The sequence below is a fragment of the Lynx canadensis genome, chromosome B4 (assembly GCF_007474595.2).
Source record: "Lynx canadensis isolate LIC74 chromosome B4, mLynCan4.pri.v2, whole genome shotgun sequence".
In the NCBI taxonomy this organism is placed as follows: Eukaryota; Metazoa; Chordata; class Mammalia; order Carnivora; family Felidae; genus Lynx; species Lynx canadensis.
Genome location: NC_044309.1, coordinates 127,451,170 through 127,477,349, shown reverse-complemented (window position 1 = coordinate 127,477,349; position 26,180 = coordinate 127,451,170). Strand labels below are relative to the sequence as shown.

General features: G+C 40.7%; 1 long non-coding RNA gene across 2 annotated transcripts in view; it reads right to left on the bottom strand.

Annotated features, from left to right (window-relative positions):
* LOC115518501 overlaps positions 1 to 24,307 on the bottom strand; it is a 36,991-nt gene extending 12,684 nt beyond the window's left edge. Inside the window, exons 1-3 of one of the 2 annotated variants that reach the window (XR_003970288.2) lie at positions 24,237 to 24,307; positions 14,518 to 14,923; positions 9,200 to 9,590 (exon numbers count right to left, since the gene is read on the bottom strand). This is a non-coding gene — a long non-coding RNA (uncharacterized LOC115518501). Of the gene's footprint in view, positions 1 to 9,199; positions 9,591 to 14,517; positions 14,924 to 24,236 lie in introns of those variants that run through there. The other variant, XR_003970289.2, reaches the window with a different exon arrangement.
* Positions 24,308 to 26,180: the final 1,873 nt, after the last annotated feature.

Genomic DNA, 26,180 nt, shown 5'->3' with positions numbered 1-26,180 from the left:
CACCTGTCTCAATTTCTTGTTAACACTTGCTTAATTATCTTCACTCCTCACTGGATTACCTGCTTTATGAATATAGTGATTATGTCTGTGTCATTCAACGTTATATTCCTAGTATCTTGGACAGTGCTTGGTTAAAAAAAAACAAAACAGAGCTTAATAAAGACTGGTTGAATGAATGAATGAATGAATGAATGAATAAAATTGAGGTTCAGAGTGTTTGAGATGCTAAAAATCTCATAGTTTACAGGTGGTGGGTACCCAAATTATTTTCCTCCAAATGGTTTGGGCACTATGTCCTATGTATTTACTTTAGGGAAGATCTAAATTTTTTCAAATCCTTGAAAGTGTGTTTTATACAAGGAGTCAAGTTATTCTGTTACATCAGTGGACAAATCTGTATCTAGTAACCTATAGGGCAGGTAATTTCAGCTCCAAATAGGAAAACTTTTTTTAATCAAGTAGAATCATCCAATAATGGCATTTAGTAACTCTGGCATTTCTTGTCGCTGGATATTTTAGAGTATAAGAGAATACTCACCTATCAGAGACACTGGGAAAGAATTGATGTTGGTGGGAGTAGGGATCCAATCACTTAAAAACATTTTTTTTAATTGTGGTAAAATACACATAACATAAAGTTTAGCATCTTAACCATTTTAACTGTATAGTGCAGTAGTGTTATGTATACTCACATAGCAATGCAACAGATCTCCAGAACTTTCTCATCTTGCACAACTGAAACTCTATATTCATTAAACAACTCCCCATTTCCCCCCACCCAGCCACTGGCAACCACCACTCTACTTCTCGTTTCTAGGAGTCTGGCTACTCTAGGGGCCTCATATAAATGGAATCACACAGTATTTGTCTTTTTTTGTGGCTGGTTTATTTCATGTAGCATACTGTCCTCAAGGTTCATCAGTGTTGTAGTGTGTGTGTCAGAATTCCCCTCCTTTTTAAGGCTGAATGATATTCCAAGGTATGTATGTACCACATTCTGTACATCCACTCACCCACAAATGGAGAGTTGGGTTGCTTCTACCTTTTGGCTATTGTAAACAATGTTGCTGTGAGTATAGGTGGATAAATATCTCTTTGAGGCCCCGTTTTCAATTCTTTTGAGTATATCCCCAGAAGTGGAATTACTGGATCATATGGTAATTCTATGTTGAGTTATTTCCATGGCAGCTTTACCATTTTACCTTCCCACCAGCAGTGCACAAGTGTTCCAATTTCCCTACAACCATATCAACACTTGTTATTGTTTTCTTTGATAATAGCCATCATAATGGGTATGGGATGATACTTCATTATAGTTTTGATTTGCACTTCTCTACCGAGGTTGAGGGGGATCCAGTTACTTTTATTGTCCTTTCCAACTCTAAGTCTATGATAGCGGATTCTTTGATACCCATGTTATATGTTAGGGGTACCCAAACTTTCTCTAATTGAATTTCAAGTGCATAAATATAATAGGAAGTGAGGGTTGAATTTGTAAGTCACTATCAAGAATAGGGAGTTTTCTCATTTATTTGTTCATTCGTTTCTTCACTTACGCATGGAAAAAAATGTACCGACCCTAGTATGGCAGATCATAGGAAAGCCCTAGGAAAACAAAGATGAATAAAACATAGTTCCAACTAGTTGATGTCAGTCAAGAGTTTTCTTGAGATGAACCAACAGATCAGAGAGTTTACCATAGGCTAGGTACTGTGCCAAACTCCCTAACTCATGTTAACTTATTTAATCCTTAGAACCTAGTTAAGAGGCAAGATATTTGTGATAGGCAGAATGGCCCCCTTAAGACATCCACAACCCAATCCCTGGGACCTGTGATTATGTTATGTTACACAGCAAAGGGAGATTGAGACTGCAGAAGGAATGAAGATTGCTAATCAGCTGAGTTTGAGATGAGGGATTACCCTGGAATATCTGAGTGGACCCAATACAAACACAAGCATCCTTATAAGTGAAACAGGGAGGCAGAAGAGAGAGTTTCAGAGTGATAGGATGTGAGAAAGGCTAGCTGGGCCGTTACAGGCTTTGAAGATGGAAAGGCTGCAAGTCAAGAAATGCAGGCAGCCTCTAAACACTGGGCAAGGCAAGAAAATGGTGTAACTTCTAGAACTTCCAGAAAGGAAGGCCACTTTGCTGATTTTAGTCCAGTGAGATCCATTTTGGACTTCTGACCTCCAAAACTGAAAATTAATTGTTGGTTTGAAAATTGGCCCCCATACAGAGGGCAAGGGGTGACCAAATAGAGGCAGACCACTCTAGATTGACAGGTGGCTATTCTAATAAGCAAGGAAATTTACACACAAGGCTTGTCCTAGGCAGCTGCAAGAGGGGTCATATATGTAACCACCTGCCAGAATCTTAAAAGTTTATATACAAGCCTTAATTAGGCTCAGTAATGTATTCAGTCCAGATGATCTCAATAACACCTTACTCTCTCCAGACTATGTCTTTGAAAATGGCTCCTATTGTGGGGAGGTGGGCAGAACGTACAGTCCAAGGACAGGGGAAGGACTGAGAAGACTCTGTTGGGGTTGCAGGTCAACCAAGGGTCACATCCTCTTGATGACCTCCTTCAACAGTAATAAATCTGTGTTGTTTTAAGTCACAAAATTGGTAGCAATAGGAAACTAATACAGCATAATTATATATTTTAGATACAGGTAAACTAAGGCTTTGGGAGGTTAAGGAAAGTCACGAGAGACCACAGCTCTGAGAGATGGAGTTCTGGTCAACGTCAGTGGCCTGCCTCTTTCTTCAGTCTCTCCCTGCCCTCTGAATGCAGGGACCATTTTCAGATTACACCAGGGAAGCCCCTGGGAGGGTTACAAACCAACATAAAAGGAACAAACTGCTGATGAACACAAATATTACAAATGTTAAAACAGATGAATCTCACAGATAGTATGCTGGGAGAAAAAAAGCCAACACTAAAGACTACACACTATTATGGGGCACCTGGATGGCTCAGTTGGTTAAGTGTCCAACTTTGGCTCAGGTTTGATCTCACGGCTCATGAGTTCAAGCCCCATGTCAGGCTCTGTGCTAACAGCTCAGAGCCTGGACCCTGCTTCGGTTTCTGCCTCTCTCTCTCTCACTCTCTCTCCCTCTCTCTCTCTGCCCCTCCTCCCCTCCTTTCTCTCTTTCTCTCTCAAAAATAAACATTAAAAAATTGTTTAAAGACTACACACTATTATATTCCATTTATATGAAGTTCTAGAATAGGCAAAACTAATCATTGGTGACAGAAATGAAATCAGTTGTTGCCAGAGCAGTAGTTGGGGTGGGGGATATTGACTAAAAAAGAGGACCAAGAGAAATTTCTGGGGTGATGTAATTGTCTTATATCTTCTTGATAGTGGTAGTAGTTACATAGATTTATACATTTATCAAAACTCACTGAACTGTATACTTAAATGTATATTATACCTAAGTGAAGTCTATTTAAGGTTATATTTTGATATAAAGCCTTTCTGAGGTTTTCAATGGCTAGGGTTAATTGTCTTGTTGAGGTGAATTGTATGTCCCACCCCCCACTCCCAAATTCATATCTTGAAGCCCTAACTTCTGATACCTAGGAATGTGGTGATTTGGAAGTAGGGTCATTGCAGGTTTAATTAGGTAAGTTTAGATGAGGTCATACTGGAATAGGCCAGTCCCCTCATCCAATACCACTGGTGTCTTATAAAAAGGGGTAATCTGGACACAGAGGTATGCACAGGAGAACGCCGTGTGAAGGTGGAGGCAGAGAGATCAGCGCGATGCTTGTATAAGCCAAGGAACGCCAAAGATTGCCAGCAAACCACCATAGGCTAAAACAAAGGCATGAAACAGATTCTTCCTCACAGCCCTCAGAACTAACCAACTCTGCCAATATCTCAGACTTCTAGCCTCCAGGAATGGGAAACAATATATTTTTGTTGATATGCTGCCCAGTTTCTGGTACTTTGTTAGGACAGCCCTAGCAAACTAATACATGTCCCTAGAGTTGTTTTCAGCCTTGCTAATTGTTAAATCCAACTTATGTTTATTGAATGCCATCAAGGTGTTTCTACACTATGTTAGGTAGGCCCTGTGGGGAAAACACAAGAACAGCCTTCCATGGGGAACGTGTATATGGAAAAAAAAAAAAAAAAAAAAAAAGGGAAAGAAAAACAGTTCTTTCAGTTCCCAGCAGGAGTTCTAAGATTGTATCCATGTCAACCAAAATAACATAAGATTGCTTTAAAAAACAGAAAAACAAAAACTCATTTACAATGTGCACTCTATCTACCAGTAGGCTAAGAATGTATCCACCAGCAAATACATTTCCGCCCTAGTTTAAGAAATCTACTTGGAAAGTGCATTAAGATTAGAAGACTGATCGGTGCATAAAAATTGAATATGGATAAGGGATATTTTTAACAAGTGCTGGGAGCAGAATGAGTCATCTGTCTCTACCACAGGTACATAACTGCCATGATGTCTTTAGTGAGTCAGGGTTCCCATCCCCTAGGAGTATATAATGGATATACTGACAGCGTCTACTTATTATTAATTCTTCCATTTATTCATACATTTAACACATATTGATGGAGAGCTATGTGCCAGGCAACGTGGTAAATGTTGGAGGGGCACCTGGATGGCTCAGTGAGTTAAGTGTCCAACTTTGGCTCAAGTCATGATCTCAGGGTTTGTGAGTTCGAACCCAGCAGCGGGCTCTCTGCTGTCAGCACGGAGGCTGCTTCAGATCCTCTGTCTCCCTCTCTCTCTGCCTCTCCCCAGCTCACACTCTGTCGGTCTCTCAAATAAATAAACATTTAAAAAAGTTAAAAAAAAATAGATGTCGGAAATTCAACAGTGAGAAAGACCCAGTCCCTGCCTTCAAAGGGCACAGCGTAATAGGGCTGTTATGATGAATTGCAGGCTATTGTTATGAGAGCTCAGAGAAGGGCATCTAAACCAGCCTTGAAGAATCAGGGAAGGTTTCTTAGCTAACAGGATGGGGATGGGTGTGTCTGGGGAGGGAAACATGCTTCAGGAGGTAGTAATAGGATATGCAAAGGTCCAGATGAGAGTGTGTGTGTTCAAGGAACTCCTAGTGGTTTATTATGGCTGAAGGAAGAGCACAAGATAGTAATTTAAGTGATAAGGCTAGAGAGGTATGAAAGAGCTTGACCATGTGAGGGCTTGTATGCCACGTTAAGCTATTCAGAGACTTGGTGTCCATTCTTAGGAGTACAAGGCATCCCATGGAAGCTGGAAATGAGAATGCCTTGAGTACATAATCTGAGCAGCACTCACCCAGGAAGAAGGAGACAAGCCATGAACTTGGATAAGTTATGGGTTGGTAATTAGAGGAGAATAAAGGCATCAAAGGAAGAGATAGTACTAATACAAACTGAGTTTAACTGGAGGTTCAAACACAGAAGAAGGAAATAAGTAGTGTCACCTAGACCTAGGGCTAGCAATGGACAAGACAGAGTTCATCAAAGTAGATGGCTTTATGACCAATATATAAGAATGTCCATTCTCCTCAAATTGGTTCATAAGTTCAATGCAATACCAATCAATACCCCATTGACAAAGCTCATTCTAAAATTTATTTGGAAATACAAGGAATTTTGAAAACAATGTTGAAATCTAAGGAAAAAGTTGGAGGACTTACATGACCTGATTTCAAGACTTACAAGATTGAGACAGAGTGTTATTGACAGGAGAGACAAGCAGATCACTGGAAGAAAACAGTCCAGAGATATACTCACTCATATAAGGTCAACTGACTATTGGCCAAGGCAAATTCAATCAAACAAGGATGGGAGGTCTTTTTAACAAATGGTACAAACTGAATATTCTTTTGGAAAGAAAAAATGGCAAAGGATTCATACCCAAAATGTAAGAATGTAAAGAAGTCCTTCAAATCAATAATAAAAAGGCAAACACCCAATAAAAATGGGTAAAGACTTGAAGTGACATTTAAAAAGTGATTTATGAGGGGGGCTTAGATGGATCAGTTGTGTAAGCATCTGACTTCGGCTCAGGTCATGACCTTGCAGTTCGTGGGTTCCAGTCCCTCATCAGGCTCTGTGCTGACAGCTCAGAGCCTGGAGCCTGCTTTGGATTCTGTCTCCCTTTCTCTCTCTCTGCCCCTCCCCACCCTCTCAAAAATAAACATAAAAAATTTTTTTTAATGATTTATGAATGGCAGTATGCAAATAACTAGTCTTCAGGAAAATTTAAATTAAAACCACAAGAGATATTTCACGCTCTCTATAATGACTAAAGTAAAAATGACAGACAAAAATCAGGGGCGCCTGGGTGGCTCAGTCTGTTGGGTATCTGACTCTTGGTTTCAGCTTAGGTCATGACCTTGTGGTTTGTTGGATCCAGCCCCAGCTCAAGCCCCACATCAAGCCCCATGTTGGGCTCCATGCTGTCAGCGTGGAGACTGCTTGGGATTCTCTCTTCCTCTCTCTGCCCCTCCCCCACTCACTCTCTCACACGTGCATGCTCTCTCTCTCAAAATAAGTAAACTTGAAAAAAGAAAGGACAGACAGAATCAAATGTTGATGAGAATGTGGAGCAATAGGAACTCTCATACATTGCTGGCGGAGTGTAAAATGATACTACCATTTTGGAGAATGGTTTGGCAGTTTCTCATAATGTTGAATGCATTTCTGAATTGTGATACAGCCTTTTCACTCCTGGGCATCTATTTTTTAGAAATGAAAACATATGTTCACAAAACGGCTTGCAAATATATTTTCTCCCATATCAGGAAAAATTTGCTTTGCATTTAATTGCCATAAGATTGGTGTCTAGAGTTTACAATGAGCTCCGACAAATCTAAAAGAGAAATGTAAATAATATTCTAGTAAAATGTGCAAAAGATATGAAAGGGCAATTCACAGAAAAGAATATATGGAAATATTGCCAACTTACTAATAGCCAGGAAAATGCAAATTGAAACCACTGATAGACCATCTCATGCTTATCCAGCTGCAAAAAAAACCCCAAAACAATAAATAACAACCTGTTGATACTACATGTTGGCAAGCCTATAAATAAGTGAGTACTACAACCCCCTTTTGGAAAGCCAGGTGGCAATATGTATTTAAGTAGAAGGTATATACATTCTTCAACCCAGAAATTTTACTAGGTATATACCCCTTCCCCCAAATTCTGATATGAATAAACTACCAAGAATGTTCAGTACAGCATGGTGTTCTCTTATGGTTTAAAATATATGCAGATCTGTCCACTGTTTTTCATTTCTATTAGAATTAATTTTTGTCTTGTTAATTTTTTGTTAATCTTTTGTTAATTTTTTGTCTTTTTTATCAATCTTTTGTATAATTTATTAGTCTTTTGAAGATAATTTTGATTTGGTTGGTCTTATTGTTTCCCATTTCATTAACTTGTACTCTCATTCTTACTATTTATTCCATCCTTTTTCCTTTTGTGATTATTCTGTTGTTTCTATCTTTATTGTAACAGCTAGCTAAATATTTTCAGAATTCCTTGTTTTTCAATATACAAATTTAGTTATAAATTTCCCACAAAGTACTATATTAGCAATGCCACAAAGTCTTCTGAATATGCTCATTTTGTTACACAGTTCTAAATATTTTCTTTTTTTATATTAAATATAATTTATTGTCAAATTGGTTTCCATACAAAGTTCTAAATATTTTCTAATTCCCATTATATCTTCGAACCATTAATTATGAAGATATGTATTTTCAGTTACCAAGTGTGGCTTTAGCAGACTGTAATTTTGTTATTGATTTCTAATTTTATGGCACTACAAAATGTTTATTCTTTGGTATTTTCCAAGATTTTACTTAAGGGCTATTTTGTGGTCAGATTTTGTACTGGTTTTACATGAACCAGAAAACAAATGTATTCTCTGTGGTGGTGGATTTCTCTATTTGTCCATTAGCTCAAGGTTGCTTATTAAATTTTTCAAATGTTCTAAATACTACTCATATTTGGTCTTTCAATATATCAGTTTTTAAGAGAGATGTCTTAAAACATTTTTTTGTGACTATGGATTTGTCATATTTTCTTTGTAATTATGTCAATTTTTGCCTTATGTTTTGAAGTTCTTTGGTTAGCCACAAATAGGTTGAAGATATATTTTGGACCCTCTCATTCTATCTTCAATGTCTAACTCTTATTTCACATTTTTTCTCCATATCCTTTTGTTGCATTCTAGATAATTTTCCCAGTTTACTTGTTCTGTCTTTAGCTGTATCTAATTTAATTTTAAGCTAACCACTGGGTTTTTTCATTTCAATAGTTCAGTTTTCACTTCTTGAAGTTTTACCTGTTATTTTTAAAAACACTAAATAGCTTTTTTTCAGTCCCCCATCTATCAGTATTTTTATTTATTCATTTTAAATATACTTATTCATTACTTTATTCATTTCAAATATACTTACAGCTTTTAGAATATTTTTTTTAACGTTTATTCGTTTTTGAGAGACAGAGCGTGAGCAGGAGAGGGGCAGAGAGAGACCCACACACAGAATCCAAAGTAAGTTCCAGGCTCCGAGCTGTCGGTACAGAGCCAGATGTGGGGCTTGACCCCCTGAACCATGATATCATGACCTGAGCCAAAGTTGGATGCTTAACCAACTGAGCCACCCAGGCTCACTTACACTTTTTTAGATTTACTATATTAGTTCCAGTTTAATGGAGTGGGGGGCAGATAATTTTCCTATTATCACATGTTTTCATGAAGATTCATTTGCTCATGTATTTTGTAATCTTTTTCCCTAGTAAACTCAAGCTTTGGCAGAATGTTTTTTACATTTCCTTTTTGTTTGGGAATGGGAAGAGCAAATTATTACCTTGTATTATGAAAATGTTCCCTCAGGTAGTTTTACATTTAATCCTGCTTGAAACCTGTCCTATGGTTTCAATCATCTTGGGCTAATTTTATTTTTGGATTCTCAACTTGGGCCTCTCGTCACGCAGGTTTAATTCTTACATCCATGCATAGTAATGGAACTTTGCTATCTCACAGGTGACTTTCTCCCCACCTCCTCTGCCTACCACCAAATTATCTGGACAGAGAGCAAACTTCCTCACCACTGAGGGCTGGGCCTGTAACATGTTTATATGGTAGTGAATTTCCTGTTAGTGGAGGCATATGGTAGAAGGATTTGACACTAAGCATCCGTAATAATCTCTGCTTTTATTTGTTACATCTTTCAAAGCGTGTCCATATCCACTGTCTCAGTTCCCAATGAGATGCCAGTGATTCCATGGTCTTTAAGCTTCAAGCCTTAAATCTCAAATTCCTAGGTAACAGCTGGAGAACAGCTTCCTGAGGCATGTTCAGAAGGCACAGGAGACTTGCAGAAGCCTCTTCAGTGCTTGGGACACACTCCTTCTTTTCAGACCCATGAGTAGCTGTCAATATGCCCAGGTCCTGTGGTCTTCTAGCTTTGGGCTGGGTTGGCCTTGGTGCTTTGTGTGGAGAAGTGGCAGCAGCATCCACCAACCCCTTGGTGATTAACTATGGTTCCTTGATCTCAGCCACAGCAAGAGCTCAGAAATTGTCAAAGCTGTAGCTCAATCTTTACATCCTGCTGAGAAAAAGTTTGAAATTCAGTCCAGCAAAAAAAACAGTGACACTCACGGGTTGAGGTGTAAGCTGTAGCCCTAACCCAGGGAAAAGACTGTTGTTGGTTTGTTCACACCCCAACACTTTCCAAAGAAGATACTGGAAGATACTGGGAGCCCTACAGCAAGACACACACACACACACACACACACACACACACACACACACTCACTCACATAAACACAGAACATACAAATTATTAAAGGAAGAAGAAACCAACCTGATAGCTCCTGAGACTATTACCCTGTTTGGGATATGAACACTAGTAGCAGGTGGTACTTTTCCCAGGATGGCCCTGATAATATCCGCCATCATTGTTTTTCTCTTCTGCAATGTGACCGTCACATTCCTCAGAAGGAGGAGTTATTTCTCCGCCTGTTTCTTAGTTTTCTAAGGCTGCTGTAACAAATTACCACAAATTGAAAGTCTTAAAACAACAGAAGTTTATTTTCTCACAGTTCTGGAGGTCAGAATTCCTAAATCAGGGTGTCTGTAGGGTGGGTTCCTTCAGAGAACTCAGGGAGGATGTTCCCTGCGTCTCCCAGCTTCTGGAGGCTGCTGGCAATCCTTGCTGTTCCTTGGCTCCCAGTGCATTGCTTCCATCTCTGCATCTCTGTCTCTGTGTCTCTCCTCTAATATGGATGCCAGTCACTGGATTTAGGACTCATCCCACAGTCACTGGATTTAGGACCTACCCAATCTGGTATGACCTCATTTGAACTTACCTAAGCACATCAGCAAAGACCCTACAAGATATGGTTACACTCCTGAGATTCTGCATGGACCTGAATTTGGGGGAACACTGTTTAACCTAGTTTAACCCTCTTGAGTTGGGCCAGGCCTTGCCATTGCTTTGACTATTAGAATATTGTGGATGTGATTCTGTGCTAACTCCAAGCTAGTTTCTGTTTTCTGCCTCTTGGAATGTTTGGTCCAGGACATTCCCTTTTGAAACCCCGCTGTCACGCTGTGAGAAGTTCATGCTACTCGGAGAGGCCATGTGTGATATGGAGAGGGCATAGGTGAAGCCCCAGTTCAGCTGTCAGCCATATATATTGAGTGAACCATCTTGCACATCCAGTCTAGTGGATCCTTCATTGGACTGTAGCCTCAGCTGACATCTGACTGTAACTACATAAGAGGTCCTTTCATTTCCAAGCTTATCTTGACCTTGAGGCCTTGGAACTAACTGTTCTTTTTGGGCCAAATGCCTTTTCCTTCAAACATTCACATCAGTGGCTCCTTCTTGTCATTTGTGTCTGAGCTCAAATATCACCTCCTTAAAGTAGCCCCTTTATCATGTAACTCTCCATTTTCATCATATTATTATTATTACTCAATATCTTCTTGTTTACATAGTTGTTTCCTTGCTTTTTATTCTGGGTCTTCTTCCCTTATCCTAATTTAAGCTCCATGCAGGAGAGACCTTGCTGTATTCTCAACTTCATTATAGTGCCTAACACATAGTTGGCTCTCAGTAGGTAACTGTAAAATGAATGAATAAATGACAGCATGTGTTTTAAAACTGGAAAGGTGTTGGAGCCAGGCAGACAAGGGTTCAAATCTTAGCTGTAGTATTTGGTAATGTCCTCATGCAAGTTACTTACCGTAGCTCAGTGTCCTTGTCTATAAAACAGGAATAAAATATCATCTTAAAGTGTTTTATATAATTATTTGATGAAATAATTTAAGTGTTGTATATATAAATATCATTTGAGGAACCCAGGTATTTTTTAAATACAATTACTTAATGTTATTAGAACTTGATTTTTTTTATTATAAGTCCCCCATGTCAGAAGCATCATCTCAGAGGGTGCCTGGGTGTCTCAGGGTCAGTTAAGTGTCCGACTTCAGCTCAAGTCATGATCTCATGGTTTGTGGGTTTGAGCCCCATGTTGGGCTCTGTGCTGACAGCTCAGAGCCTGGAGCCTGCTTCAGATTCTGTGTCTGCCTCTCCCTCTCTGCCCCTCCTCTCTCTCTTTCTCTCTCTCTAAAATAAACATTAAAAAATAGAAAAAAAAAGGGAGCATCGTCTCAGAACATGTAGGATTCTCAGCTTCCATGTGTTGTCACTAAGTGCTGGCCATGTGGGTTGCTCACCCGTGCTCTGTGCCAAACATTTCTACTTTCTTTCTTTTAGACACATGTAGGATTGGCCCCTTTGAAGATAGGCATGACCCTGTGATTCACATTGTCCACTGAAATGTATGTGGACATGACATATGTCACTTCCTGGTAGGAGAATTAAGAGTCAGCATTTGATATGCCACAGTCTGGTTCTCCCTTGGTATCTGTGTAAGCACACCTTAGGGTGGAGGCTTCATCAGCTGGGCCCCTGAGTGACTATGATGAGCAGAGACTCTTTGCTGACACATGCTGGACATGTAGCATGAGCAAGACTTTTTAGATGAACCCACTGGCTGTGGGGGTTGTGGCTACAGCTGATCCTGAATGATGTAATGTTTCCAAAGCATTGGTGGGGACATTCTGGCCCAGAAGAAGCAATATGATACAGGGGTATAAGGCAGGACTAATGTTCAAGATATTTAAAAACCACTATGTGGTTTGTATATACAATGGAGTACTACTTGGCAATGAGAAAGAATGAAATCATGCCATTTGCAGCAATGTGGATGGAACTGGAAGGCATTATGCTGAGTGAAATAAGTCAGAGAAGGACAGATATCATATGTTTTCACTCATATGTGGATCTTGAGAAACTTAATATAAGACCATGGGGGAAGGGAAGGGAAAAAAATAGTTACAGCGAGGGAGGGAGGCAAACCACAAGACACTCTTAAATACAGAGAACAAACTGAAGGTGGATGGGGGAGGTGGGAGAGAGGGGAAAACGCGTGTTGGGCATTGAGGAGGGGAACTTGTTGGGATGAGCACTGGGTGTTGTATGTAAGCGATGAACCATGGGAATCTACCCCCAAAACCAAGAGCACACTTTACACACTGTATGTTAGCCAATTTCACAATAAATTATATAAAAAAAAAGAAACACCACTATGGCACTGGGTCTCATCAGTCTGAATGGGACATGCAGAGCTGGAACAGGAGCCTGGCAGACCCTGGAATTAATTGTTAATGTGGGGATTCTGTTCTTGGGGTCCCAGGGGAGGGGTCTTGGTGGACAGGGCAGCAAGAAAGCATTAAGGAGTATTGGACTACCAGTTGTACGCCAACATATATAGAAGCATTTGATATTTTTGTGATCAGTGTGGATATATTGTTGGGTAGTGATTAATCTTTGTTCTGGTCAAGAGCTTGGCCTATGGCTTGAATTCTGGTTCTTCACTTCCTTGTCTGTAACCTAGGGCAAGTTCTCTCTATGACTCAATTTTCTCATCTGTAAAGTGTAATAATAATAGCTATTTTGTAGGATTGATGATAGAATGAAATGATCTGATTCAAATGAAGCTATAACCTATAACAGAACCTGGCATATAGTAAGTGTTACACAAATGGCAAGATTGGCTATTAACATCTATACATGCTGATATTCTCTGAGATATCCTTGTTCGTATCTTAGGTAGAATGCTATTGTTTCATTTTCCCTTTTTTCTGATGACAGAGTTTTTTAGAGCCTCTACCTATCTGTGCTTTGTCTGACCTGCTCTTCGGGACAAAGGGCTTGGCCACTCTGGATTTGACAAACTTTGTGAGGTGAGCTCATGCCTTCCTGCATAAATACAACACACAGCCATTTCTACTATTGGGTCTTATTGCTTTGCTATACTATTTGGGAAGAGAATCTAGCGAATCCTCTGTACTTTCCCCTCTTTCCCCAAACTACCTATGGTTTTGTTGTGCTCCTTGTCCCTGAGACTGTTGTTATGGGCTGAATGATTGCCCTCCAAAGTTCGTACGTAAAAGCACTAACCCCCAGTATATTAGAATGTGACTGTATTTGGAGATAGAGTTTTTAAAGAGGAACTTAAGTTGAAATGAGGTCATTAGGGTAGACAGTAATCCAAAATGACTGGTATCCTTATTAGAAGAGGAAATTAGGACACAGACACACACAAGAGGAAGAAGACACAGGAAGAAGACAGCCATCTATAAGCCAAGAAGAAACTAACCTCTCTTCTGGGAGGCCTCAGAAGAAACCAACCCTACCAACACCTTATCTTGGACTTCTAGCCTCTAGAGTCATGAGAAAATAAATTTCTGTTGCTTAAGTCCCCCATGGTATTTCATTATGACAGCCAAAAACTTAGTGAAAATACTAAGATAGCCAGCTCTCAGGGTGTCCAGCTAGAAGACTCTTTTCTTAGAGACCCTCATCAATAGCAAAGCTTTGTGTCCCTTCTGAAACTCTCCCTCCACTCTAGTCTGAGAACTCTGTTTTCATCTGCAACCACACCTCTATCTCAGAAAACCTGATCATGTATTCTCCATGGTCTGACCCTCCCACAAACCAGACTTTTCAATCCTGAAGCCTAAAATAAAAAACAGGTAGGGGACTGAAAACACAGTATGTAAGATGCCAGAGGGAGGAGAAAACACATGACACCTGTTGACATATGACACCTGTTGCCTATGAAGGCTCTTGGCATGGACTTGGCATAGAGTAAATGCTCTGCAAGTAGGAGGGGCTATTACTGTCATCGTTGTCATCGTCATCACCATCATCACCACCACCACCATGTAGGCTTCTAACAGCCTGCTGTAGGCAACTCCCTTTACCTGGAAGTTTACCACTCCTACACCCTTATTATGCTCTCTCTCCCTAGAGCCTCTCAGAATTCCTCCTTGTCCCCTTTGTCTGCTAAGATGCTGGACCTACCTTAGAAAAGCAGCTCCCGATAAGATTTAGCAACCCTGTGGAAAATGAGAATTTGAATGAGTTGTAATAACTCAGAATTCAAAGCACATCCTACCTTTGAAGCTCTGCAGAGGTTTCCAAGGCCTGTGAATTCCCCAGCCCAGATGATGGATCATGCATAGAAATGCCACATGAGGCATGAGCGTGGGCTCCTGCTTCCTGCTCTCAGAAAGGTGGGTTACATTTGGTGTGCAGTCACTTGCTCATTTTTCTCCATCATTTTGAAGCACAATTGCCAAGTTCTAAAAGACTTATGAGTCCATAAGTCCCGCACCTTGCAAAATGGCTACCATCACTCTCCCGTTTTTCACACTGCCTTGTGAATAGACCCCATTTATCTGTGGCTTCTGAGCTGCACACACAGCTTTCTTCTCCCCTTTACTGCTCTGCGTTCTTGTCAAATAGACTTCAGTGAGGCTCTCATCTTGGGATGCACTTCATCAAAATAATTATGCCAAGAGCTGGAACAGAAGAGCCAAAGTAAGAAAGCTGAAGTTTCAAGGCTTTCCAAATACCAAGAGAAAGACAGGACTTATCTAATCTAAAACTAATCTTCAGGCCATCCTCTGCCAGATTTCCAGCCCCATGGTGGTTTTATCTTGGTTGTTTTTTTTGCTCCCCTTTTCCCGGCAGATGAGCCTGACAGAGCTCATCCTTGCCCTTGGTCCCCAGATGACGTCCACTGACTTGTCATTTGCAGGAAACATTGCAAGTCAGGGGGTGCGCTCCACTTTGATGCTGTTAGAGTTCTTGGAACAGAGGCATCTGCTGGGTGTAGAAAAAGCCATCAGCCTATGCTTTTTTCTAAATCATTGAAACTCCACTGGCATTTTGACAAATTGGCACCAATCATCAGGCTCAGCAACTGGGAGCAATCTGTTTTGCAGGCTGAGAGAAACAGCTGTAAAACTGGTAAAAATCTGTTCTATTGTGCTCCAGTACATTTTAGGTAGAGAGGCAGGTTGGCAAAGTGGAAAAGGTATGGCCTTGAGAGCTAGCAGGATCTAGGTTTGAATCCTGACCCTTCTCCCCACTGGCTGTGAATGTTGAACAAGCTATTTAGCAATTTCCTCATCTGTAAAATGGGGAGAGAAATATAATTCTTGCAGAGTTGTTATAATGACTAGAGACAATCCTTTTTTTTTTGAGAAAATACTTTTTTTAGAGTGTTTGGCACAAGGCTGGTGCATCATAAATGATTTCTAGTGGGGAGGAAGCAATGATAACACAACAGTGGCATTAGTTATGGTTGTGATAATAGCAATGGTTGTCAGGTAAGTATTATCAGTGGAGTTGTTGTAAAAATAATAATGAAATGATGAAAGTGCTGGTTATAAGCCAGGAGACCTGTATTATACCAGTGATAGAGTTGATAGAATGAAGGGTAGATTGAGGACCTGGTATCTAGTCTCAGTAGTTACTCTATATTTTGAGAATTGGTGTAGAATTATAGGAAATTGGAAGATTGCATGGTCCTCTCCAAATCTTCATTTAGATGCCCTTCTCTTACCTGCAATAATACATAAATCAAATAGCAGATGTTTCTTCCTTGTTCTGCATTTAAGCATTAATAAAAATAATGGCAATGCATGCTAACTTATATTAAGTATGTGCCAGTTATCAGGCACATTTTAATTTTACATATATTGCTTCATTAAATTCTTGCAAGTACTTTATGAGTAACGCCTTAATTTTATCCCTATGGTTTGCTATCAAGACGGAAAGAAATTAAATATCTTACCCAAGGTCACAGAGCTAATCGTAGAATGAGAATTAGATCTCAGGAAATCGGTCTCCAAAGCTGGCATCTAAACTTCTGTACTATACTACATGCTTTAACGAAAAGTTGTTGCAACCTGGAGGTTAGGTCACATGGCTTTATAACAGAGATTTCTCTTTCTATGTATAACCTGATTTATAATCTGTCCACAGCGGTTTAGCACAACTGAAATGTCAAGACATAAGGAGATCTGAATTGCTTTTGTGACTCAACCAGTCAACTAATCAACCAACAAACAGCCCATATTTATTTAACATGGGACTTTAATTAAAATGGGACTTGTTTTCAAGGGTTAGTGAAGAGTCCAATCATTTGGAGGGGAGTGTTAGCTTGGGGAGTAGTGAAAGATTATTTTGGAGAAGTTATGACAGGACATTATGGTGAAAGACATAGACTGTTAAGCTAAGTCTGAACTACAGACAATGAGGAGTCGGCGTCTTCTCTCTGAGTGGCCATGGCACCCCACTTCCCACCTTTAGAGCACACCCACTTTTTATAACAATTATAAATTACCTATTTCATTCAGTATCCAATAAGCTCTTGGAAACTGTGACAATTTCAGAGTTTTCCTGACCAATGCAGACAACTATGTGTGTTTTCCATCAGGAATTCTCAGGCCAGTTCAATCACCTGCCTGTAATATGAACCCAGCTTGTCTTGGAGATTTGTGTTCAGAGGCTGGAGTAGGTTAAGAACCTAAAATCAGTCCTAATGGATTTCCCTTCTTTTTCTAGAAAGAAAAAGATGATTCTGTTTTCTTTTGGGAAATTCTAAGTCCACGAATATTGGTTTACAGGGATTCCCAGCATCCTTTTAATCTGCTGCTCCATGGGACCAAGGCTTGGACTTAATCATTCTAGAATGCTCACCAGTGTAGTGTTTCACCACTGCTCTTGAATATGAGAGCTGGCACTGAATTTCAGGATGGCAGTTATTTTACTAAGAACTTTGAAGACATCATTTTACAGTTCTTTGGTCTCTTTTGCTGTTTATAGGAACTCTGCAGTCAATCTAATTCTAATTCTTTGGTAGGGTCATAGGGTCTTTTTTTTCTCTCCCATTGCTTTTAAGGTTCAGAAGTTTTACCATGGCATGTAAAGGTATAGGATGGTTTTTATTTTCTCTTCTCAGGACTCAGTGTGCCTTTCAAATCGTCTTTGAAAAATTCTCAGCCATTATCTCTTTATATATTGCTTTCTTCTCATCCTTTCTATTCTTTCCTTCTGAAATCTTTATAGTCACTCTTTCTGAAATTTCTATTACATGTACACTTAAACTTTCTTCTTATGTCCTCACTTAAAAATGGCTTATAATTTTATTTCTCTATGACATAATCTACTTTATTTCCTGAGGTTTCTCTTCTGGTTTATTGATTCTCTTTGCAGCTGTATCTAATCTTCTATTTAAACTCAGCTTGCTGTTTTCAATTTTAATGACTATATCTTTTATTCTTCAAAGTTTTATTTGCTTTTTTTCAAATATGCATATTATTTTGTTCATACTCCTTATTTTTAATATGATTTCTGATTCATCATTCTGTCTCTATTTTACATATTATCTTTTTTTAAGCTTGTTTTCTTTTTTTTTCCATGTTGTGTATTAATTCTTTTTATTACCTGCTGGATTTCTCTGTGATAACTTTGTTTTTTAATTTATAATTTAATTGGGAACTTATGTTCAGAGATATATATATATTTTTCCCCTGTGGGAGACCCATGTGTCCTGGAAGTATCCTTGCAGAGTGGTTTTGGATTTTTAGCTACTAAGATCCTTGTCGTCACACTAATTCCAAAACAAATTTTGCCTCTATTTCCTATTTGGGGTTTTTCTGAATTACAATAATAATGGGAATTCTGGTCATCTACTACACGTGCTTCAAGCTTAACATTTTTCTATTTCTTATGGTGACTTTGTTTTCTCACAGTTATATAGAAACTTCCATGAAATGGAGAATGAAGTTTTATCTCCTTTTTGTGGATTCTTTTTATGTTCCTTTTTATAGAATAGCATCCAAAGTTCCCAGCCTTATGCATGGGGCTTAGTTACAGCTCAACCTCTCTCTCTCTCTCTCTCTCTCTCTCTCTCTCTCTCTCTCCAAAGCCAAGTCTCTTGGCCTTGTGTGGTTGTAAAAATCTCAATCACTAGCTCATGTGACCTATATATAAGACCAGTAACCCTGTGGATGAGTACAGCATTATCTCTTAATGCTTTTGCCTTAATTTCTTATTTTGTTTCTAGCACCGAGGTATTTCTTTTTATACCGTTAGCACTCAACATAAAGCCAAGCACATGGCTGATGTGAGAAAGTGTATATATTTAAAAGACTATGTATTAGTTTTTTTCTAGTTTTAATTTAGCTAGGATTTGTCGCACTAAGGAAGTCCTGCAACATGAGCTCAGTCTGACATATTGTCAGAAGTTGCCCTCTCCCAACATCATGGACTCTTAATTTTCACCTAGAGCCAAGATTGAAAAAATATGCAGATAACTTCAGCATTGCTTCCATAGGATCCCTCTGATTTTGAGGCACTGGTCAAGAGACAGTGCTGGGTAAAGTTTTATTCCCACATAACGTTTGCTTAACCAAGTAGCAGTCATAGTTAAGGATGCACGTTCATCTCAGTTATGATTTAACTTGAGTTGTGGTCACACTACATTTATTTTTTATTTGTGTCACCAGTACCTACTGTTATGGTTGGCAAATTATAACTGTAACAACTAACATTTATTGAGCTCCTACCTATATGCCAGGCACTGCTATTAACACTTTACATATGTAATTCCGTTTTATCTTTACAACAAAGAATTGAGGCACAAAGAGGTTAAATAGCTTGCCGATGGTCACATAGCTAAGAAATGGTGGGCTCAGTATTCAAATCCAGGCATCCTGATAGATGAGCACTTCCAATGAGCACCTAAATAAATATCCACTGGATGAACAGGGCTGTTGAAGGTATTATTATTACTATTGTCATCACCATATTTGGAGGAGATGAATGCCTTTGAGAGAGATCCTCACTGGCTGTGAGCGAATGGGAGGTCGATGGGCAAGAGAACCTGGAGGCAGAAAGCATGTTAAGGAAGATGTGTAGGAATGTGCCTGGCCCAAAGACTTACACTCTAACTAGAACTATGGCAAGTTTCTTTTTTCCTTCACACAGAACTCAAACACATCACTTATGCAGTTGATCACTGCGTAAGCTTTTCTTTGAAATCTAGTTTTTCTCCTTCTGAACTCTTCAAGCCTTACTTAGCATTGTACGTAAAAGATTTAAAATGAGGCAAGTTAAAAAAAATACTATCTTTAGTAGCATCATATAGATACAGTGCTCTGTATGGTGGAGAGACCATATTTTTTTATTTATTTTTATTTTTTATTTAATTTTTAAATTAAAAAAAATTTTAATGTGTATTCATCTTTGAGGGAGAGAGACAGAGCGTGAGTAGGGGAGGGGCAGAGAGAGAGGGAGACACAGAATCTGAAGCAGGCTCCAGGCTCTGAACTGTCAGCACAGAGCCCGATGTGGGGCTTGAACCCTCAAAGCGTGAGATCATGACCTGAGCAGAAGTCAGAGGCTTAACTGACTGAGCTAGCCAGGTTCCCCTTTAAATTTTTTTTTAATGTTTATTTATTTTTGAGAGAGAGAGACAGAATGTGAGCGGGAGGGGGGCAGAGAGAGAGGGAGACACAAAATCCAAAGCAGGCTCCAGGGTCTGAGCTGTCAGCACAGAGCCCAACGTGGGGCATGAACTCACCAATCACAAGATCATGACCTGAGCTGAAGTCAGATGCTTAACCAACTGAGCCACTCAGGCACCCTGACAACATACGTTTTTTAAAATCAGCCAGGTTTGGGGTCAAATCCAACCTCCACTGCCTACTGTGCCTCAGTTTTCCCAATTGTAAAATCAAGAGAACATACAATGAATAGGGTTGTTATGAAAACCAATTTGGATAATGTAACTGGGGGCTTTAAGACAACAATATTTCTGAACCTTGATGGTGGGAAGAGGGGACACACCGGACAGCAATTCTTTTCTTATGCCCCACTGTATAAGCTTGGGCTTGTCTTTGGGACTAGGTCTCCCTCAGTGCGGATGGGGACCACTGCAGAGAAGTATGGTCAAGTAGTTAAGAACCAACTACAGAGCCAACTGACCTGGTTAAATCCTGCTCTGCTCCTTGCTGGCTGTGTGATGTCAGACAAGTTATTCAGTCTCTCTGTGCCTCAGAGCCCTCATCTGTCAAATAGGAGTGAAAGTAGACACTATCTCGTATGACTGTTACACAGATTAAAGGAGCTAATCTTTGCACAGTACAGTGCCTGGTACTCAGCAGGTGTGATGCAGGTCTACTAAATAAATGAATACATACATAAATACAGAAATAATTTAGTCATTCAGAGGTAAAGGCAAATGGCAAGATTCAAATGCATATACTTTAGACAGGATGGTCAAGCTTCCTGTTTAATAATTAAAGGGCTGTCTTCATCACAGGTGATCTGTCTCTAGAGAGTTGTTTTTACCTTTTAAAAATTTTTTCTACTTCCTCTTGTGGGGTCCTGAGGACAGGGAAAAACAGAAGGGGGCTGGAATTATAAATACAGGAATTTTGAAGGAGGATTTTTGTCTGGGTAGATAAGTGAGCCCCTATGTCATGCCCTGAGGTCAGCAGCTATGGGTGACAGTGACAGGAGTGGGTACCTGGGAAGGGGCAGGGCTGATATGTCCTAGAAGCAGTGACAACAGATGTCCAGCTACAGTGTAGTGTCCTCATGTCACTCTTACACTCTGATCAAACACATCTGGCATGGCAACCTTGTGTTTGCTGTGCTTTGGGGCTTCAAGGAGGACTCTGCATCTACTCTGGTGGTGAGGTGTGTGTGTGGCAATGTGCAAAGTGGTCTGAGAGACTGGACTGTGGAGACATGATTTCGACGCAGCCAACATGAATGAACTTAAATTCAGAAGGCACCCCAGAGGAAAGCAAATGGGTTTTGGGAACATAAAGCTGTCTTTGAGAACTCTCAGAAATGCCTGGGAAATTCCCTGGCCTTCCAGTAAGTTCAGGATGAGTGCTTTATTATTTGGTTATTTACAAATAAAGGCTTGCTCTAACATTTTGTAAAAGATGGATATACAATGTCTATCCTTACAGCAGCCAGCACAGTGCCTAGCGCATTTTCTTCCCCTTATTTTTCTGATATTTTTGGTGGACTAAGGTATGTCCAAGGCACCCCACAGTTAGAACCAAGAGGGTGGCGTCTCCTCTAGCCCTGTTCCTGGGCCCAGAATGGCCTCCATAGCTTTGCTAGGCAAGTCAGCCTCACCTGCCTCTCCTGACTGGTGTTTATCACACCCAGGACAGTACCACCCAGAGACACCTGTTCCCTGACAAGCAAGCAGATGTAGGAATGCAGTGTCTTCTGTCAGGATGCTGAGCAGAAGCTTTCTCACTGAGCCATCGGACAGCCCTGACAACTGATGCCAAGGGGACTTCATCGGGAAGTGCAGAGTCTGGAATTATCTGGGTTTCCAGACAGTGACTTGGCAGGTGCTAGCCTGCCCAGCAGGGTTCGTGCTTACCTAAGCATTTCCTGCAAACTAAGAAAAAAGTCTCTTTCCCCTTCCAGACAAATGACTCTGAATAATTGTTCTGATTCATTTCCTCTGGCTGGCAGGCGTGGCTCTGGGTTTTTTGTTTTGTTTTGTTTTTTGACAGGGTTGACAGCTTGCGAGCCTGTGAGCCTATGGCCAACCTCTCCTGGTGCTACCAGCTCTCCCTATCCTATTGCTAACAAGTGTCACAATGTGTACTGCCTTTGACAAGGCCTGCAGGTTGCATTATTCAGCTGGCATCTGGGAGTTTGTTGCATCTTGATTCAGCTCCTGGTGGACCCCAGAACCTAGGGCAATGCTTCCTGAGTTGTGATATTTGCACAATAGTCACTACGTAACATGTTTTTCAGTGGTGTGAGGTTTGAACATTTTACCATAGCACAAAGATCCCGAGATACTGTTTTTCACTCGATGAGGATTTTTACTCAAAAGATTTAAGGGAAAAAGTGAGCCAATTTAAAGAACACTAACAATATAATAGTTCTGGGGAAAGGCACAAAGGCGATATATGAATGAATACGTTCTAGACAAACATGACTCAGAGAGGATGCTGTACTATGTATACAAATGAGGAATTTATCCATTCATTTATTCATTCACCAGCTTTTTGAGTACCCACTATGCTAGGCTGTTGTGGAGATGGGGAAGACTGAGTGGTGATTGCACAGGAATCCTGGCCCGTGGCTGGCCTGCATAAGCATTAGTGAATTGTTTGGGGATTGGGTGACTGGTATTTAACAATAACAAGCTGTAGGGTCAGGTGCTTCTAAAAAAGATCTGGTATCCGAGACCTAAAATAAGATAATGTTAGAGGCTGGTTCCTAGAGAACTCAGATATCTTCAGATAGATATAAAAGTATGGTTCCTTGAGCCCAAACTGAGTCACAGACAGGGCAAGACCAATCCAGTAAGGAGCTTCTGAGGGCCCTATTTACTCGAGGGCTTCTTGCACTGAGTGAGGAAAGAAGGAACTTGGTGTATGGGTGTCCCCATTTTCCCAATACGGTGTAGGACACCAGCATTTACTGGTGCTGCCTGCAGGACAGGTAGGGCACTGCACAACTCTGGAGGGCACCAGTCTCAGCTTAGACATCCATCTGCACCCAAAATGTGGCAATTTCCAGAAGAATGATAGCAAACTGTCTCATGCTATGCAAATCAGTATCTTATGACCATTTTCTGGTAGATGGAAGTACAGTGTCTTAAGGAAGAGGCACCTTTGGCAAATGCCCAAGCAGTTTCACACCAGGCATTGTGTTCCTTTTCCAGGTAGACCTGGATTTGGCCTACCATCAAAATTCTTGGCCCATTTTCTGCTCATGGCTCTGCCTTGCCCTTTTAGCATTGATTGTTTCGAACTTTTAAGAAGTGATTAAACAACAGTCTGCTTTCTCCCCCTGAAAGATGGGCAAAAAAGTCAGGTAGATAGAGATAAAACTATCACCTTTATTACCGATGAAGCTGGAGAAAAACGGACCAGGCCTGATGTAACGTGGTCTTGCTAATTAACCCCGAGTCAGACGTGCTTATTTATCCTGACACTGGCACAAATTGTTCATAGTCACATGCGTCCCCTGATAGGGGCAGCAGAGAGCAGATGAGAAGACACAGGTGGACAGATCCCAAGTAGCAGAGATGGGGGGGTTTGAAACCTCCATCACAAGTCATTTTGCCTTCTGTGGGGAAAAAGGCCGGGAATGTTGTTCCAATGTCCCTACTATACACAGTGATGTGCAGATTCAATGTCATCCCTACCAAAATTCCAATTGCATTTTTCACAGAAATAGAGAAGACAGTCCTACAATGTGTATGAAACCACAGAAGACCCTAAACACCCAAAGCATCTTGAGAAAGAAGAACAAAGCTGGAGTCAACACACTGCCGGATTTCAAACTATACAAGAAAGCTATGGTAATCAAAACAGTATCTTATTGGCATAAAAAGAGACACATAGATCAATGGAACAGAATAGAGAGTACAGAAACAAACCCATGCATATACATATGGTGAATTAATTTATGACAAAGGCACCAAGAACATACAATGGAGAAAAGATAGTCTCTTCAATAAATGGTGTTGGGGAAACCAGATGTCCATGTGGAAAAGAATGAAACAGGACTCCAATGTTACACCATACATAAAAATCAGCTCAAAATGGATTAAAGTCCTGAATGTAAGACCTGAAACCATAAAACTCCTAGAAGAACACAGAGGGGGGTCAGCTCCTTGATGTTGCTGTGGGCAATGATTTTTTGAATTTGACATCAAAAGTAAGGGCAACAAAAGCAAAAATAAACAAGCAGGACTACCTTGAATGATACTCCTCTTTTATAATTAACATCTTTTTTCATACAGAGAAGAAGCAACATTTTTACCTCAAAATTATGTCCTGACCTCCACTCGCAGGTAGCTCCTTGCAGGAGAGTATCAAGACTGGCAGGGGAGAGAAAGAGAGAACATAAGAGAAGAAGAGAGGGCACAGTCATTTCCCCTGGACATTCATAATTGACCCTCCTAACGATGTGAACAACATAATATTCGCAACCAGAATCGTATGTTGAAATAACCTTTTCACTTAATTCCTTCTTGCTCTCCCCTCTCTCTTTTCAACAAGGGCAAAGCGCTGAGCAGAAGAGAATACGTTGTAATACGTTTCCTAACAGTGGGAGGATGTCCCATACTTCTACTTCTAGGGGTTTGTGGTGGGGAGCGGAAACCCAGAGGTCCCATGGGACAACGTCCTCCCTGACCTTCCAATTTTTCAGTGTCTCACCCTCGTATGGGAGAGAGAGAAAGGAGAGTGGGGCAGATCAGAGTCCAGAATCCTTGTTCTTCCCTCACAAGCCTGGGTACCTCTGCCCCTAAATAGCAAAGGGATTACATGCCGCGGTGTTTCCTTTTTTTCCTTTTTAATGTTTATTTATTTTTGAGAGAGGGAGAAAGCACTAGCGGGGGAGATGCAGAGAGAGGCAGGGTACAGAGGATCCAAAGCAGGCTCTGTGCTGACAGCAGAGGGCCCAATGCTGGGCTCGAGGGCTCAAACTCACAAACCGTGAGATCAGGACCTGAGCCGAAGTCGGACACTTAACCGACTGAACCACCCAGGAGCCCCATGAGGCTGTATTTCTGAGACAGCGAGCATGAAGGATTCAGCTGAAAGCTTTTCCAGGAGATGGTGAGACACAGAGGAGGGCAGCCGGCATGGGCCGGACAAAGGCACAAGTCCAGAGATTTATTCTTCTGTGGCTGCACCCTCTGCTAGACAGCATTAGACTTACAGTAGTCTCTGGGGGGTCTCAGTGTTGTGCTCAGGCAATTTACAACTTTCTAAGATTATCCCTCAATACCTGTTTCAGGCTTAGAGGAAAGAAAAAACAGGGTCACTGACAATTTGGGGCGGGGTCAGGACAGTGCGAAGCTTACGCCGTACTCTCTTCAAAGGAAAAAGGAGGGAGGCAGGACCTAAATTCTCTTCCCCTTTCACTCTACCACATTCTCTCATGTGTGAATATACTCTGCTCACTTGCTCTTTGCTGACTCTCTACTCCCCTCCTTTTCTTTCTTTAGTCTTTTTTATTTGGTGCAATTTTTCATCTCCCTTGATTTCCCCACATTTTCAACAACCATTAAACCAAAACGAAAAATAAAGCTGACAAAAGAGCAGATAAATATTGTTTTATAACCTAACCTCTGAGCTTCTAACAATATTAGCATAATATCTCTCCCTTGAGAGACAGTCATTTTGAGAAAACAGCTTGAGCTGGCAGCAAACTCTGTAAATTCCATGCTGCCTGAGCTGTGCCTGACCTCACAAATCCAGAACTGGCCTTTCTTTGTCCCTTTCCATTAAGAGAGGTTAGAAGTTACCCCCCAAGAGCCCACGGTAGTAGAATTCAGGATTGAATTCAATCCACCATCAGCTGGATGATCCCAGGGGTTATCAGCCCTTGCAGAACGCTCCACAGAAATCAAGCTTAGCACAGACTTTTATTAGAAAGTAATCATAAAGTTGTCTCTCTTCTCAGGACAAAGGCTATTTGAGTAGGAGGATTTCACTCTTTTATGAAAGCTGTTCTTGAGAACAACTGTCCCTGGTGACAGTGGGGAGTTTGACCTTAACTGCCCCTCGAAGCTTCAGGCCAACCACCTGCTCCGTGGACAGGCTGGGCAATGAGTCCAGCCGGCGTGGCATCTGAGTTCTGGCAGCTTGCAGAAAAGCCTCCAGAACTGAGAACAGCAGAGGCCCATTTCCAACAACGGCTTAATGCCTTCCTAACTTAAGGAATCCCAAATGGTGCTCTCCAAGGGGGTTTAGGGAA